Raw genomic sequence first — 15,571 nt, 5'->3', positions numbered from 1 at the left:
TTAGAGGTATAAGAACAACTAGCTACATGAAAGAATATTTATGTTCTAACTCCCATTTAGCATTCTCAACTTAGGTCACTAGTGGTCAAGTGCAGTGGATAATTACAGTACATTTTGGGGGTTTGAGTCTTAAAAAACACCCATCAGACTTAGAATCAGAAGATCTGTGTTCCAGTCCTGTTTCTACTACTTACTGGCGTTATAACTGTCTTTGGTTGACAGTTTCGTTTTCCCCACAAAGCAAGTATTATATTTAAGAGTTCTGGATCTTTTGCATGAAGACCACCCATATTCATCAAATAGCCCTGATTTTCCTTATTCCAAGTATCTAGGTATTCACCCCAATTTCATGCCGAAGTAGATTACAGAAATGAATAGGGCAGAAATATGAGCAAAATAACTTCAAGAAGGAGTAGAATGTCTTTTTAGAAATTTGCTCTGGCAAAGGCCACCGTGACCCACAATTCTTTTTATATAAAGCTACCTATAGCATCTCTGAATAGACATTTTTCCAAAGAAGACATACAACTAGCCAACAAATATATGAAAAGGTTCTTAACATCACTTATTATCAGGGAAATGCAAATCAAAACCACAATGAGATATCACCTCATCCCTGTCAGGATGACTATCATCAAAAATGATAAGAGATAAGTGTTGGGGAAGATGTGGAAAAAAGGCAACCCTTGTGCACTGTTGGTGGGAATGTAAACTGGTACAGCCACTATAGAAAACAGCATGGAGTTTCTTCAAAAAGTTAAAAATGGAACTATCATATAATAAAGCAATCCCACTTCTGGGTATATATCCAAAGGAAATAAAATCAGTATCGTTAAGAGATATCTGCACTCCCATGTTTATTGCAGCGTTATTCATAATAGCCAAGCTATGGAAACACCCTAAGTGTATGGAAAATGTGGTATATACATATTACAGAGTATTTTTCAGCCCTGAGAAAAAAAGGAAATCTTGCCATTAGTGACAACATAGATGAACCTGGAGGACATTATGTTAAGTGAAATACGCCAGATGGAGAAAGACAAATACTGTATGATCTCATTTGTACGTGGAATGTAAAAAAGTCAAACTCACAGAAGCAGAGAGTAGTAGAATAGTGGCTGCCAGGGGCTTAGGGGTGGGAGAAATGGGGAGATGTTGGTCAAAGGGTGCAAACTCTTTAAGTTATAAGATGTAAAAGTTCTGAAGATCTAATGTACATCACGGTAACTATAATTAATGATACCGTATTGTATAATTGAAATTTGCTAAGAGATTAGATCTTAAGTGTTCTCACCATAAACAAAAAATGGTAAAAAATGGTAACTATGTGGGGATGATGGATGTGTTAATTAGCTTAACCGTGGTACTCATATATACTTATAACGTATCATCAAGTTGTACACCTTGAATATATACAACTTTTATCTGTAAATTTATTTCAATAAAAATTTCTAAAATCTCTGAAGAGATTTAACTAGGAAGAGAAGACAGATATGAGGCCTATAGATATTTTAAAGAGTAAATCTGAGCAATGCTACCCAGGTAGAGCATTTCTTTCCTATCCAATTCAAAGAAAAATAGTTTAAAAAGAACCTTCAATACCTCTGAGAATTAGTAATTATACTAAGAAAAAATTATTTAAAAAGGGTATAGAGTGTGTAAAACTCACAAGTTATTTAAAGTAAAGTTGTCTTCTTTTAATAACAAAAATTCCTAACCTGATACGGTTCCTTTTTCAGTCTTTTTAAACATTTCATTTTTAGTTGCAATTCTCGTTTTACCAGCTCTTACTTTTCCCATGCTAACTGCAACATTACATCTCACTTATGTAATTCATGACTCCTATCACTGCTTTTAAATCGCATTTAAAACAGTAATGTCCAGCTTTCTCCAACCTGCAAGCAGTTTAGACGCAAACAGACACACAATAACAGTAACGAAAGAGCAATCTTTCTATCATAGCAGTTTGTCCATCTGCCATAAATGAATGTACATGTTGGACTATGGATAAAACTGTTGCCATTCTGATAAAGGTTGCTCTACTTGTGAGAAAACACCAAAAAAGTCACGTTAAAATAGGTGTGAGTTCAAAATTTATCTCATTAAAGGGAAGACACTGTAGGCTGATGCCTTGACTGGATCATTTATAAAGAGTGTGACTGAGTGGGAGAGAGAAATCCTGTCATACTTGCCTTCTATATTACACATTGCCATTCTGTCAAGTCAAATCTAATATAAATGAATCACATTAATCAGAAAATGTGAATTTTTACATGACAAGATAAAGGGGCATGCCACTTCCAATTAGATTAGTGATCTAAAATTAGCTACTGACACAAGCAAGTATACATGGTCAATTTGCCTGCCTGAAACTGAAAATTAAATAAGACATATTGGATAATAGATAGCCCTGGAGGGGACATGCAGCTGTAATTCACTCATGTTGCTCAGTTGATGTCACAAGCCACCAAAGAATATTCAATCTTGTGCTCATTTTGAGATGGATTTAACTCAAGAAAATACTTAGATCAACTGTCCATTGATTTGGTTCTGTGAACAGTAGGGGATGAGTACAAGAGAGGACATTCTCTCGTTTCCACAGAGAAGTAAATTGAGATGGCAAAGAAGAATGGCTCATCGACAGATCAATATCTCATTATTGATATATCAGTACTTTTGAAGTGAAGAAACATGTCTTTACACAAACACCGTTAAGCTTTTTTTGTTCAATTTTACATTGTAAATAATATACCCAGCTTACCCTTCTCACAGGTTGTCACCAGTCTTGTTGAAAATATGTACATAAATGGGGTTCGAAAAATTGTTTTTCATGCTGTTACTATTATCGTTACTTCAAAATGTAATGAAGTCATTTTTGCAAAGTTTACTTTGTAAACTGTGTATATTTGCGTCTTCTATACATCTAATGAGGCAAGAATGCACAGTTAACAAAGTCCTATAAGCAGAGTTTCTGTTAGTTGTTCCAAAGTGAATGATGATTATTTACTAAATTAAGGTTCCACATCTTGATCTCAGGCTCTAGAAGTAAAATGCAAGAGGCAGGATGTTCTGGAAGAATCTGGCTCATTTTTTAAAACTATTTAAAAATTTTTTAATTGAAGTGTAGTTGATTTATAATGTTAGTTTCAGGTGTACAGTGAAGTGATTCAGTTATACATATACATACATGTATATATTTTCTTTTCAGATTCTTTTCCATTATATATTATAAGAAATTGAATATAGTTCCCTGTGCTATTCAGTAGGTCCTTGTTTATTTATTGTATACATAGTAATGTGTCTATTAATCCACAACTCCTAATTTGTCCCTCCCTACCCTCTCCCTTTTGGCAACCATAGTATGTTTTCTATGTCCATGAAAGACTATTTTTTAAGAGCAGTTTTAGGTTTACAACAAAATTGAGAAGAATGTACAAAGGTTTCTTATATACTCTCTGCCCCTACAACACATAACGGGCTCCCCCATTGTGAGCATCACTAACCAGTGATCAGAGTGGAACACTTTTTTTTAAACAAGGATGAACCAACATGAACATATCATAATCACCCACAGTGTATAGCTTAACCTGAGGGTTCACACCTGGTGTCATACATTCCACAGGTTTGGATGAAAGTATAATAATACATATATATATCAATACATATCATACAGCATATTTTCAATGCCCTAAAAATCCTCTGTTCTCTGTCTATTCATCTCTTCCCCTCATCTCCCCACTCCTGGCAATTGCTAGTCTTTTTTATTGTCTCCATAGTTTTGTCTTTTCCAAAATGTCAGGTATTTGGAATCATACAGTATGAAGCCCTTCCATATTGGCTTCTTTCACTTAATAATGTACATTTAAGATTCCTCCCTATTTTCTCATGATTTGATAGCTCATTTCTTTTTAATGCTGAGTAATAGTCCATTGTCTGGATGTACCAAAGTGTATTTATCCATTCACCTCCTGAAGATTTTAGTTGCTCCCAAGTTTTGGCAATTATGAATAAAGCTGCTACAAGTATCCATGTACAGGTTTCTGTGTGGACATAAGTTTTCAACTCCTTTGGGTAAACACCAAGCAGCATGGCTACTGGATTATATGATAAGAGTATGTTTAGTTTTGTTAAGAACCCACCAAGCTATCTTCCAAAGTAGCTGTACCATTTTGCATTCCCACAGGGAATTTATGGGAATTCCTGATGCCCCAATATCCTTACCAGCATTTGATGTTGTCAATGCATACAGCTCACTTTTACAATGGTAGGATAGGCTGTTAGTTAAAAGGAACAAATACTTAGTTGATAATACAAGTTCTTTGATCAATTATTTTTGAAATGGTACACATATTCTCCCTTTCATCTCGACTCACACATATACATACAGATACTTTATTAAAGAAACTGATGTAGCCCAGCAAAGATGTCATAAAGTGAATGTATTTAAAATTTATTTTGTTTTCCAATGGACCTCTATACTTTTGAGGGAAACCCACTGGATTACAAATGTAATAAAGAACACTAAGAATGACTCAAGTCAGAAATAGATAGTAGATATATATTATTAGTTCACAAAGAGGGGATACCCAAATGGGCAATAAGCATATGTAAAAATTCTCAACATTATTGCTTCTCAGAGAAAGGCAAATTAAAACCTCAATGGGATACCATTAAATACCTACCTAAAATTAGGGACACTGACAACACCCAGTATTAGCCAAGATGTGGAACAATTGGAACTCTCATACATTGGTCCCAGGAGTGTAAATTGATGTAACCACTTTGGAAAAATGTCAGTGTCTACTAAAGCTAGACATAATGTTGACCCTATGACCTAGCAATTGCACTCTTAGATTTGCACTCCATGAAAATGAGTGCAAAAGTCAGGTATGGGAGTGTTCTTAGCAGCTTTGTTCATAACAGCCTCAAACTAAAAACAAACTCAAATGCACATCAACAGTAAAATGAACAAATTGTGGTGTATTCATTCAGTGGAATACAACTCTGCAATAAAAAAGAATGAACCACTGCTACACTCAATGACATGGATTTGTCAGAGACAGAATGAAGAGAACAAAAATCCAGACACAAATGAGTAGATTCCATTTATATGAGTTTCAATAATGGGCAAACCAAATGTACAGTGATAGAAGTCAGAGGAGTGGTTCCCTCTGGGAGGATGGCATGAGAGGCAAGATCATGAAGGAACCCTCTGAGGTATTGGGAAACATTCTGTATCTTGATCCGAGTGGCAGTTACCCTGGTGTATGTATGTATGTGTGTGCAAAAGTTCATGGAGTTAAAAGTTGAAATTTGTGTGCTTCACTGTAATACCTCAATAAAAGTTTTTAAAAAGAATGAACAAATCTTTAAAACCACATATTTAAAGAAACAAAGTTACTTCGTCACAAAGTGCAAAATATTAACAAAGAATTGAAATTTCCAGCAATATCACTGAGCCATACTAAAAAATGTCAAAGCAATACTCAAAACCATAAGGTAGTATAGTTTCTAAAACTCTGCCAGGATGACTCTTCATTTTCACACATACTTCCCCACAAGAAGCTTCATCAATACAAATAGGCTTGCCGACTGCTTCTGATGTCCTTGAAACATTTCAGTTCCCCCTCAACATCATTTGGAAAAAAATCTTCATGCACATTTTATTGATGAGTATACTGGTTTACCTCCAAACATATATTTGTGTATGCTGTATTCAGTTATGTAAATCTGGGCGACTACTTGCAGGATTGTTGAATGGAAAGAGAGAACTATAAACAGATACACAAGGTAGAGAATTTCTCTTTGTATACGGAAGATTTGACACAATTAGGACATAGGGTTATCTGGAAACTACTTAATGCCAAAATGCTCAATAAGGACAATTAATTTGTAGATAGTGCTAATTGTCTGCCTCCATATATATTTTTGGGCTTTTTTTCTTATCAATATTAAACCACTATTGACTGCTTGAGAGCTAGACTGGTGAGGCATAAAACTAAAGGCAGCCTTTTGTAAGTTCTTGACTGTAAAAGACGTTTTTCTCTCTTCCTACCCTCCCCGGATTTATTGAAGTATCATGGACAAATAAAATTGAGTGTATTTAAGGTGTATAACTTGGCATTCTGATATAAGCATACACTGTGAAATAATCGTCACAATCAAGCTACTATTTATCAGTCACATTCTTAGTATTTTTTGTGTGTGACAATAACACTTAAGATCCACCCTCATTGCAAATTTCAAGTGTACAGTGCAGCATTGTTAACTATGATCACATTGCTGTACAAGAGATTTCTATAAATTATTCATCTTGTATAACTGAAACTTTATTCTCCCGATCAATATCTCCCTATTTCTCCCTCCCCCAATCTCTGGTAACCACCATTCTACTCTCTGTTATGAGTTTGACTATTTTAGATTCCACATGTAAGATCATGTAGTATTTCTCTTCTCTCTCTGGCTTATTTTACTTGGCATAATGTTCTTCAGGTTCACTCCCTGTTGTCACAAATGACAAGCTTCCTTTTTTCAAAAAAGACTTCCATATATATTTTTGTATCAACTGATGTCTTGAAAAATCAAAATAATGCATACTGAGCTTTCCAAAGTATAGGCCAATCCTTGAGTTCTATAATAAAAGAGGTTATCAAGAGACTAACCCTCTGGCTCTGATAGCACTGGGGACCAAATGTCAGGACAAAATAAAGGCAAAAGTTCTTCCAAATAGTGAATGCTTATGGGCAGAGTTCCTTCTTTTACTCAGTCCATTCATTTATTACGTTTAGAATTCTGTTAGGAAATTTCTTCTAAGAAAAGGGTTCCTGTACTTCACATAACTCATTCTCTTTCATTACAAACATACTAAGGCACTATTGCCAAGTCTCTCAATGTTTTAAAATTAGGTCACACACAAAATTTTAGGTTTAGGGCTCCTGGAAAGTAGCAGAGGCTCTTCACATTGTAGATAACTGGTGTTTGGGAGGTCTGGAATGAGGAGGGATTAGCCGTGGAAAATCCGCGGGTACATTTACTGAGGGAAGGCAGAGAGAGCAGAGGATCATGTTCTAGTGGTATGCCAGGTGGGAGAAGGGCTTTTAATCATAAAAAAGCATCGCTTTTCCTAATCTCCTTTTATGCCACTGACCTTCCAAAAGTGCCAAGAAGGAGCTAAGACATATATTACTTCATTATAAGATTAAGAACATAAAGCACAAGGAAAATAAGTGTCCACTCAAAATAAGCACATAAACTGAGTCCCTGAAAATCCTGAGATCTTTACCTCTAAGCTCCACTCATACATTACCCTGGGGAGCTCTACCTTTGGTTAGAGGTGGAATTAAGATTTCTGAATAAATTTTCCAATACTCATCACATTCCCATGTTTCAAACTTCAAATGATTTAAAGGGTCTATAGTAAAATTTTCTCTTCTATTTCTGTCTCTCAGTCAGTCTGTTCACCTTCCCAGAGGCAATCAGTGTTACCAGTTTCTTGAGGATCCTTCCAGAGATATTTAATACTTATGAGAGAAAATACAAATATACACACACAGCAATTTTCAAATTTTACACAAATGGTAGTACACCATAAACATTATTCTGTACCCGGTTTGTTTGACTTCGTGTAAGTATATCACAGATAGCATTCCCTATCTGCAGTAAAGTTTTTATACGTGCTATTTGTATGCCACCAGTATCATCTATTTTTCCACTTTCAGGAGAACTATGTGGTGAATGGAAAGCACATAGGAACTAGTTCACTTACCAACTAGCTTTGAGATGGGGGCAAGGCACCCAACTCTCTGAACCTTGGATTCTTCACTGAGTGATGCTAGTAACGCCTTTCTCCCAAGTTCGTTGTGGCAACCATATGAGCCTGAAATTGGGAGTCAGGCAGCCTGGCTAACTGAACACTTACATGATCCTGGGTATTTATTTGGTCTCTCTCAGCCTCAGTTTCGTTTGTTCCATATGCACTTTCATGGATAACCACAAACAAAAAACCACAGACAAGAAAGTTCACTGATCATAAGAGTACTGTCTGAATTATCAAACAAGAAACACATTCACATAATCATCATATAGGTCAACTAATAATTACCAAAAACCCAGAAGCCCATACCTTGTGCTGTCTCTCAGTTACTAACCGCCCTCCAAAGGTAACATTACCCTGACTTCTAATGTCATAATACAACCTTGCAGGTTTTTGAATTTTATACAAATGGAATTCATAGGTATATATTTTTTGTTGTCTAGCTTCCTTTGCTCAACTTTTGGTTTGGGATTCATCCATATAGTTGAAATAGTAGTAGTTGTTCGTTGTCATTGCTCTGTTGCAAGAATTTGCCAGAAATTATATGTTCCTTTTACATAATGAACAAATATTGATGTGTTTTTGCATTGTTTTCAGTTTTTATTATAATGTTGTTCTAAACATTCTAGTGCATGTATGCATTCTGTTAAATTTATACCTAGGAGTAAAATTGCTGGAGTACAGAGTAAGCTTATGTCCAGAATACTCAGTAATTGTCAGTACAAGTCTAAAAGTTTCAATCAGGGATTATAGTTGCAAGCACCAGAAATCAATTCTGGCAGATTTAAGAAGAAAGGAATTTATTGAAAGATCACTTAGGCAAGGAGAAAGGAAAGCCAGGTGGGTGGAAACACAGCCAACATCAGGAGAACAATGTTTCAGTCATGCTATGTATGAGACCTCATAGTTTGCACAGTCAACATTGAACTCTTGCCCACATACTCATAATGCTGCATTTCCATGGCTGTTACTGCTGGAAACAAATGCCTCTGTCTCAGCCTATTTGCATCCCTAGCTACTGATTCAAAGCCTGATGTGTGCACAGCTGATAGGCCAGGCCCAGGTTACATGTCCAGGCCACAGCTGCAAGGGAGCCTGGAAAAGTGATGTGTAAGGCAGGCACCTTCCAAACAGAAGAACATAATAGGGTGCAGATATTGGTCATAAAAAACCTATTTCTAAGATTGACTATTTCTTCCTAAGTTAAATATCTGGAAAAAACACAAACAGGTATTGATCTCCTTCCATTACAAAATAAAACAACAACCTAAGTTCAGCTCTTCAAAAATCAGGCTTTTTCCTTGACTATGTATTTAATAAATATGACATGAGTATTAATCTGAACATAAATTTGAGGTTTCTAAAACAACTTTAAAAGATTTTATAGCTTTTAGAAAGCAGAAATCCAGTACTACATTATACCAGAGACTTTTTCCTAATGAAGAAAAAATGCTTTCTTCCTCCATGTTTTATCATAGTTTTTTAAGTATGTGCATACGTGGCTTTACTCACCACCTCACTGAGGCAGACACTGCCTGGGAGTCACCTAGTTCTTGCCCCCAGACCACTTGGTACAAATTTAGAGCATCTAAGGCCAGTACTTTGCCCCTATATATTCCTTGGTTAACTTCTGAACAATAAGCCTGTTTTAGTCTCTCTTGTATCGTCACCCTCTTAACATTCTCTGTGTTCTTCTCCTGATGGTTTTCACTACTGGCTCCATTCAACTGTGGAGCCTACTGAAAACTTCATTCCATTGTTACCAAAGTCCTATCCATCTTAAGCTTCTGAGGGGAAGAAAGCTCTCTCTCTTCTTGCCTTAATGATAATTAGCCCCTTCCTAAGCCCCCTACTTCCTCCCCTTTAGCTCATCTGAGCAGAGGCTGCCAGGTCTCCCATACAGTGAGCCTTGAATCCAAGAAGTGAGTTGGCATTTCAATGCATTTTCAAGGTTGCTTCTGCAGTTTTCCCATTCTTTTGTAAAATCGCATTCTCCTTGGAGATGCACCCCACTAGTATTCTACTCTCAGTCCCTCCTAATTGTGGCCAATCCACTTGCCACCTGGTTATCTATTCCCTCACCAAAAAGCCCAACTCCCAGTCTTCCTCTCCTAGGATAATTCTAAGAGATTTTAACGTTTATGGAGATATTTCATCCAACTTCATGGCTTTGTGATTCCTCTAGCTCCCCATTCAAAAGTTCATGACCTAAACATTGTCCTGGCTTAGAAACTGGTCCACTTTAGCTTCCCACTTTCTGACCACAAGTTAATACTTTTTATCTTTCTCACTACCTTATTTGCACCTGGTAGCTTCACCTTGTTAAATTTAAAAATTTTCACACACAATGGTTTCCACACGTTTATGGTCTCCAAATGTGGGTGGCTTCCCAGTACACTTGCCAGTTATTTTACTTGGTCTTGGTCAGCTCTTTTCCATTCCCATCAACGCCTGTTCTAAAACTTACCCCAAGTTGTTCCTCCAAACAACTGCTGATTTCATTCTCAGCAGATGACCTTGCCTTTACATCAGTGGAAAAATTGAGGTCATCAGGGAGGTCTCACTCAATTTTTCTGTAAACATATCTATATTCATTGGTTTTTACTTTCTTTCCTTCACTCTAGAAGTCTGCAATGTCCCTTACCAGTTCAAGGCCAACTCATGCCGGTAGCCCGACTCAATCTCCCTTTGTATCTGCCCCGTCCTTGCTCTGTCAGTCATCTCTTTCTCAGCTTCTTTACTGGATCCTCCTTCAGTCTATAAACACCTGAAGACCTTTTCATTTGAAAAGACCCTTATACCTGTGTCCTATTCAACCACCATCCAGCTTCTTTCTATTAGCTATCTGACCTATATTTTTAATCTTTTCTATTATAAAGTTACTATAAACATCCTTAAACATAAGTCTTTGACAATTTCCTTGGAATTATTTCATTAGAATAAATTATTGAAAAAGAATTACTGGGTGCAAGGGTATAACTATTTTCTAGGTTTTGCTGCACAATGTTGAACTGACTTCCAGGAAAGTGGTGGAGATTCACGTTCTCACTTGCAATGGGTATGAGTGCTTGTTTTCCTTTTTTTGGTCTTAAAACTTTCTACTCTCTTTTCATTATAATGTTCTCTGTTCTATTTCCTCCATAATATCCTCTTCTAGTTCTCCTTGTACTTCTATTTTGTGAGGCTTTTGTCCTCTCTTTGGGAATTTATTTTCCCATAACTACCCCTCAAAGTTGATGTTCTCCATACTTATATTCTTAGTCCACTATCTTTCTCACTCTATTATTCCCTGGGGTTATTTATTTTACTCCAATAGTCTGAACTACTTCCACTAGGTAGAAGATTCCCAAATACAAGACACCAGACCTGGTCTCTCTCCTGAACTTTAGGCTCATGTATAGAGCCATCTATAGTGCATCTGTTTTTTGTTACCCAACAAATAACCCAAAACTGAACCTGTCAAAAAGATGAGTTGGTAGTACAACCAGCCAAGGGGTCACCCAAAGTCACCTATTTACCTTTTCTTTCTTGGTCATCACCCACCACCCCTACCCCACCACAGCTCCCATCACAAGGAGAGAAGACTTTCAGCTTAATTGCCATGTACCTGAGTAGAGAACATGCTAAAGATACAAATATTTTTAAAATTTCTTACTCTTTTTCTTATTTCAGAGAGAAACCTTTGGTGAATTTTGTTATTGGTAGAAGCTAGTTAAGGCCAAAAGTGGGGCTGAAACTTCTATTTCTGACTTTTGTTCCAGAGTAATACTTTTTCCCTTGGAATGTATGTTCTAACCTATATGTCTAAGCTTTTAAAGAATCAGCAAACCATACAAGGATATTCAAAATATAAAATCATATTACCTTTAAGCTGGAAGGCACAGTAGAGACATCCAGTTGAATGCCATCGCTCTGTTTCTTAACAATCTGGAGGCCAGAGAGATTTCATGGCTTACTCAAAGATGCATGGTTAGTTAGTAACAGACATCACTAAAATCTCATTCTTATAACTCTTGGTCCAGTGTTTATTTCACTACATAAATATTTCTACATGTTTTTAACCCTTGTCCTGAGCAACTCTACAAAAAGATATCCATGCACAAGTAACTTCTGGAAAATCCTGCATAGCACACCTTTTAGAGAATCATAACCAGGGCTGCACTATGATATTTATGGGTTTGAGCCATTTGCCTTCATGGGCTACTTACTCCATAGAAAGCTATTAAAATATATTTATGACTACATTGGCATAAATATTATTGTAATCCAGGGTGGATTCATTATTATGTTTTAATATTTCTTATTTGAAAGGAAATTAAAATATTTGTGTGGGCTCCTACAAGTATCGTACATCAGTCCAGTCCTGCTCATAATGCATAAGTAAAGACTCGCAGAGGTCTTGTGAAGAGAAAACGTATTTACTTTTGTTTTACCTATTATTTCCAAATTTTTTGCTCACAGGGTCCTATTAACATCTCAAAGATCACTAGTGTTGTATAAAACATGGTTTAGAAAAAAGTGTTCTGTGCTCTCCAACTGCAGGGATACTCTGCAGAAAGGTAGATAGTGATAACAAAATCAAGTTACTCTTCTTGGCTGTGGTTGAGATCTCGGAATTAGCTGTAAAATACTCATAAAAGCCTCTTCAAGATGTTTTATAGAGCAAGCAAGCACATCAAATGTTCACATATGGTTCACATTAACGTATGGAATAGTTGACAATTATATTTCATTAACACATCTTTCTCGTACATGGGAATGGCAATACACCATTAACTCGTGCTTTTGCTCCTTAAACTAATCAACTAAAATTAGATGTCTATAAAACTCGATTCCCAACTCATTTTCAGAAGATGGATAATAGAAATTTCATGAATGAGAAATCAGTGTTTACTGCATATGGTGACTACTTTAAAATGTGGCTGCATTCTCTATGCTTTTATGATTCTTTTGACACACTGATATGGAACAATCAATTGGTATCTCATGTCTATAACAACTGTTAATATTCCTCTTAAGAAGAAGTGTTTCTTATGAGTATCATCATGGAAACCTGGGACATTATCTGAGGTCTGGAATGAGAGCTATGCCTGAGATTCCAGAGAAACATCTCTTTCTCAAGGGTCTAAGTTAGTTGGTGAAGAAACAGATGTCATTTTAGAAGCTATATACATTCTCTATAGTTGGGTTCAGTTCAGTAACATTCACTGAGTGCCTTCTGTGTGTCAGGTACTAGGCACAAATGAAATACAGCCCCATGGGTAAAGAGCTCAAATCTAATATGTATACAGCAAGTTTTAATACCGTGTGGTGGGAGGTATGCACAGGATGTTATGGAAGCATATGGGGGCAGCAAAGGGAGATGCTGGGTAGGCACCTAGCCCAACCAGTGTAAAAAGGAAAGAGAGAAAAAAGATGAGGTGGTAAACAGGCTTACTGAGGAATGAAAGAGGAGCAAAGGACAGGAAACAATGCCTAAAGAAAACAGTTTGAAAAATGGGATGCACTTTGTTTCAGTTTCCAAATAAATTAAGTAGAACAATTTTGGAATAGGCAGGCAGCAAAGTTTCATGTTATATTTAAAGAATAAATTTGAAATTGTAGAGATGAGAGAGGCAAAGAGCTGTTACATGAGAGACTATTTGCTTGTTTTTATAGCAAGGGAAGGCTATGAAGTCTAAAAATCAGAGTTAGAAATTTACAACAATCACATATCTTCCAGATGTATACTTTTATAGAGATCCTATGATATACTGGCAGGTAATGAGTCAGGATAGGATAACCTTATGCCACAGGAGCAAACAAACAAACAAACAAAAAATCTCAGTAGTTTAACACAAAATTTAGATTTCACTCACCAAGTCTGTGGTGGGTCTAGAGATTCTCCAAAGTAAACAATTCCATGAGATGACCAGAGGTGCAGGCTGTTTTGATCTTTCATCTCCATCAACTCAACATATCTCCTCCACGTTTGCTGTGGGAAAGGAAGGAAATACTAGAAGGTCAAACACTGGCTATGAAACACTTTGGTCTGGAAGTGACACCTAATGTTTCTCACAATATTGGCCAGACCTAATTACATGGTTTGCCAATGCGTAATACTTCTCTGTATTTGTAGGAGAGGAAAACTGGGTTAGGAAGAACACAGATGACTCTATCGCAACAGTCTTTAGATAGAAATGCCTTTTTGTGAGCTCAAAGACTTAACTCCCTGAATCAATAATAGTTGATTGGTATTCTTTTCAAAGATATTTTAAAGAATAATAGAGTCAGAGTGTTTAAATTTTCCATACGGATTTTCAAGCAGCTAATTAACTGGTTATGTATAATTTTCAGTATAAAATCTTTAACCGCTTTTAGGAAGTAACCACATACTTATCAGAAAGCTAAGGTCAATAGCCACTGTGAATATTTAAACTTTCTAGAGTAATAGAATAGTCAGTATTATTTTTTATGGTAGTCAAGCTTTCTCAAAGTGGAGCACTCTCATTAAGATTAACTGTGGTACCTGCTAAGAATGAAGATTTCTAGCCCCACCTACAGAATGAGACTCTCTGGAGGTAAGAAACTACAAGCTTTCCTTGGAATTATTATACATACTGATGTTCAAGAATCTTTGACCCAGAGGAAGTAGATGGCCAATGCTGGGGAAAGGAAACAATGGACTTTCTTGAAACCTAATTGTGGAGCAGAGCTTGCCTTGAGACTTGCCTAGTTGAAGGCAAGAAGTAGTTCTGAATTAACTCATGTTAGTCCTGGTTAGAAGAAATCTCAACAAGCAGGACCGTCCTGGGAGCATCCCAGCTGTCTATTCAGCAGGGAAATCCTACCATACTCTGAATCATTGGACCTAGTTTGAGCACAGAGCTAATTCAAGAATCATGCTTTTCACTTTGATGTTTTTATTTTCACCTCTTGTTTTTTCTGGGTATCTCCATCTAGTGTTATTGCTTTAAATATCTTCTAGATGCTAACTCTGCAAATATACCTCTCTAGACAGACCCTCTTTTCTAACTCCAGACTATTGCCCGCTCAACATCTCCATTCTGATATGGCTAGTAGACCTTTCAAAGTTAACATGTCTAAAACTGATCCTTAGTAATCTTTCTCTAAACGTCTCCTCCCATGGACTGACTCCTCCATCTCAGTTTATGGCAACTTCATTTTTTGTTGATTCAGGCCAAAGTTCTTAGAGTTATCCTTGACTTCCCTTTCTCCCACATATACCATCAAAATCTCCTAACAAATGCTCTTAACTTTGTTTTGAAAATATACCCAGGTTCTGATCACTTCTCATTCATCCCCACTGTTATTACTTCAGCCTTAGTCCCCAGCATCTATTATCTGGCTTATTTAAAAGCCACCTAAATGGTCTGTTTCCTTCTTAAGTCCCCTTTAGTCTGTTCTCAACATGGCAGCCAACATGACTCTTTTAAAATATTATGACAGATCATAACCACTCTTGTGCTCAGAATCCTCTAAAAGGTTCCCCACATCACTCAGAGGGAAAAGAAATCAAAGTTCTAACAATGCTCTGCATGCATGATCTTGCCCTTCTTTCCAACCTTATCTCCTATGTGTTTCCCTTTTCATTCATTTCAGATACAGTAAACTTTTTTATTTTCTTTAACACACCAGTCCTGGTCTCTCCTTTGTACCTGCTCCTTCACCTGTCTCGATAATTTTCCCGGGATATTTTCAGGTCATCCTTCAGATCTTTGTTCAAAGGGCATCTTCTCAATGCGGATATAGTGATAA

At 36.6% G+C, this 15,571-nt stretch overlaps 1 long non-coding RNA gene across 1 annotated transcript in view; it reads right to left on the bottom strand.

Moving 5' to 3' along the window:
• LOC123613116 (uncharacterized) overlaps window positions 1-13,787 on the bottom strand; it is a 52,617-nt gene extending 38,830 nt beyond the window's left edge. The window contains exons 1-2 of the long non-coding RNA XR_012504730.1: window positions 13,672-13,787; window positions 11,678-11,740 (exon numbers count right to left, since the gene is read on the bottom strand). This is a non-coding gene — a long non-coding RNA (uncharacterized LOC123613116). The remainder of the gene's footprint in view (window positions 1-11,677; window positions 11,741-13,671) is intronic.
• Between the last annotated feature and the right edge of the window lie 1,784 nt (window positions 13,788-15,571).

This window comes from Camelus bactrianus, chromosome X, assembly GCF_048773025.1.
Source record: "Camelus bactrianus isolate YW-2024 breed Bactrian camel chromosome X, ASM4877302v1, whole genome shotgun sequence".
Taxonomy (NCBI): domain Eukaryota; kingdom Metazoa; phylum Chordata; class Mammalia; order Artiodactyla; family Camelidae; genus Camelus; species Camelus bactrianus.
The sequence above is the reverse complement of the archived record's forward strand: the minus strand, read 5'-3'. Positions and strand labels throughout refer to the sequence as shown.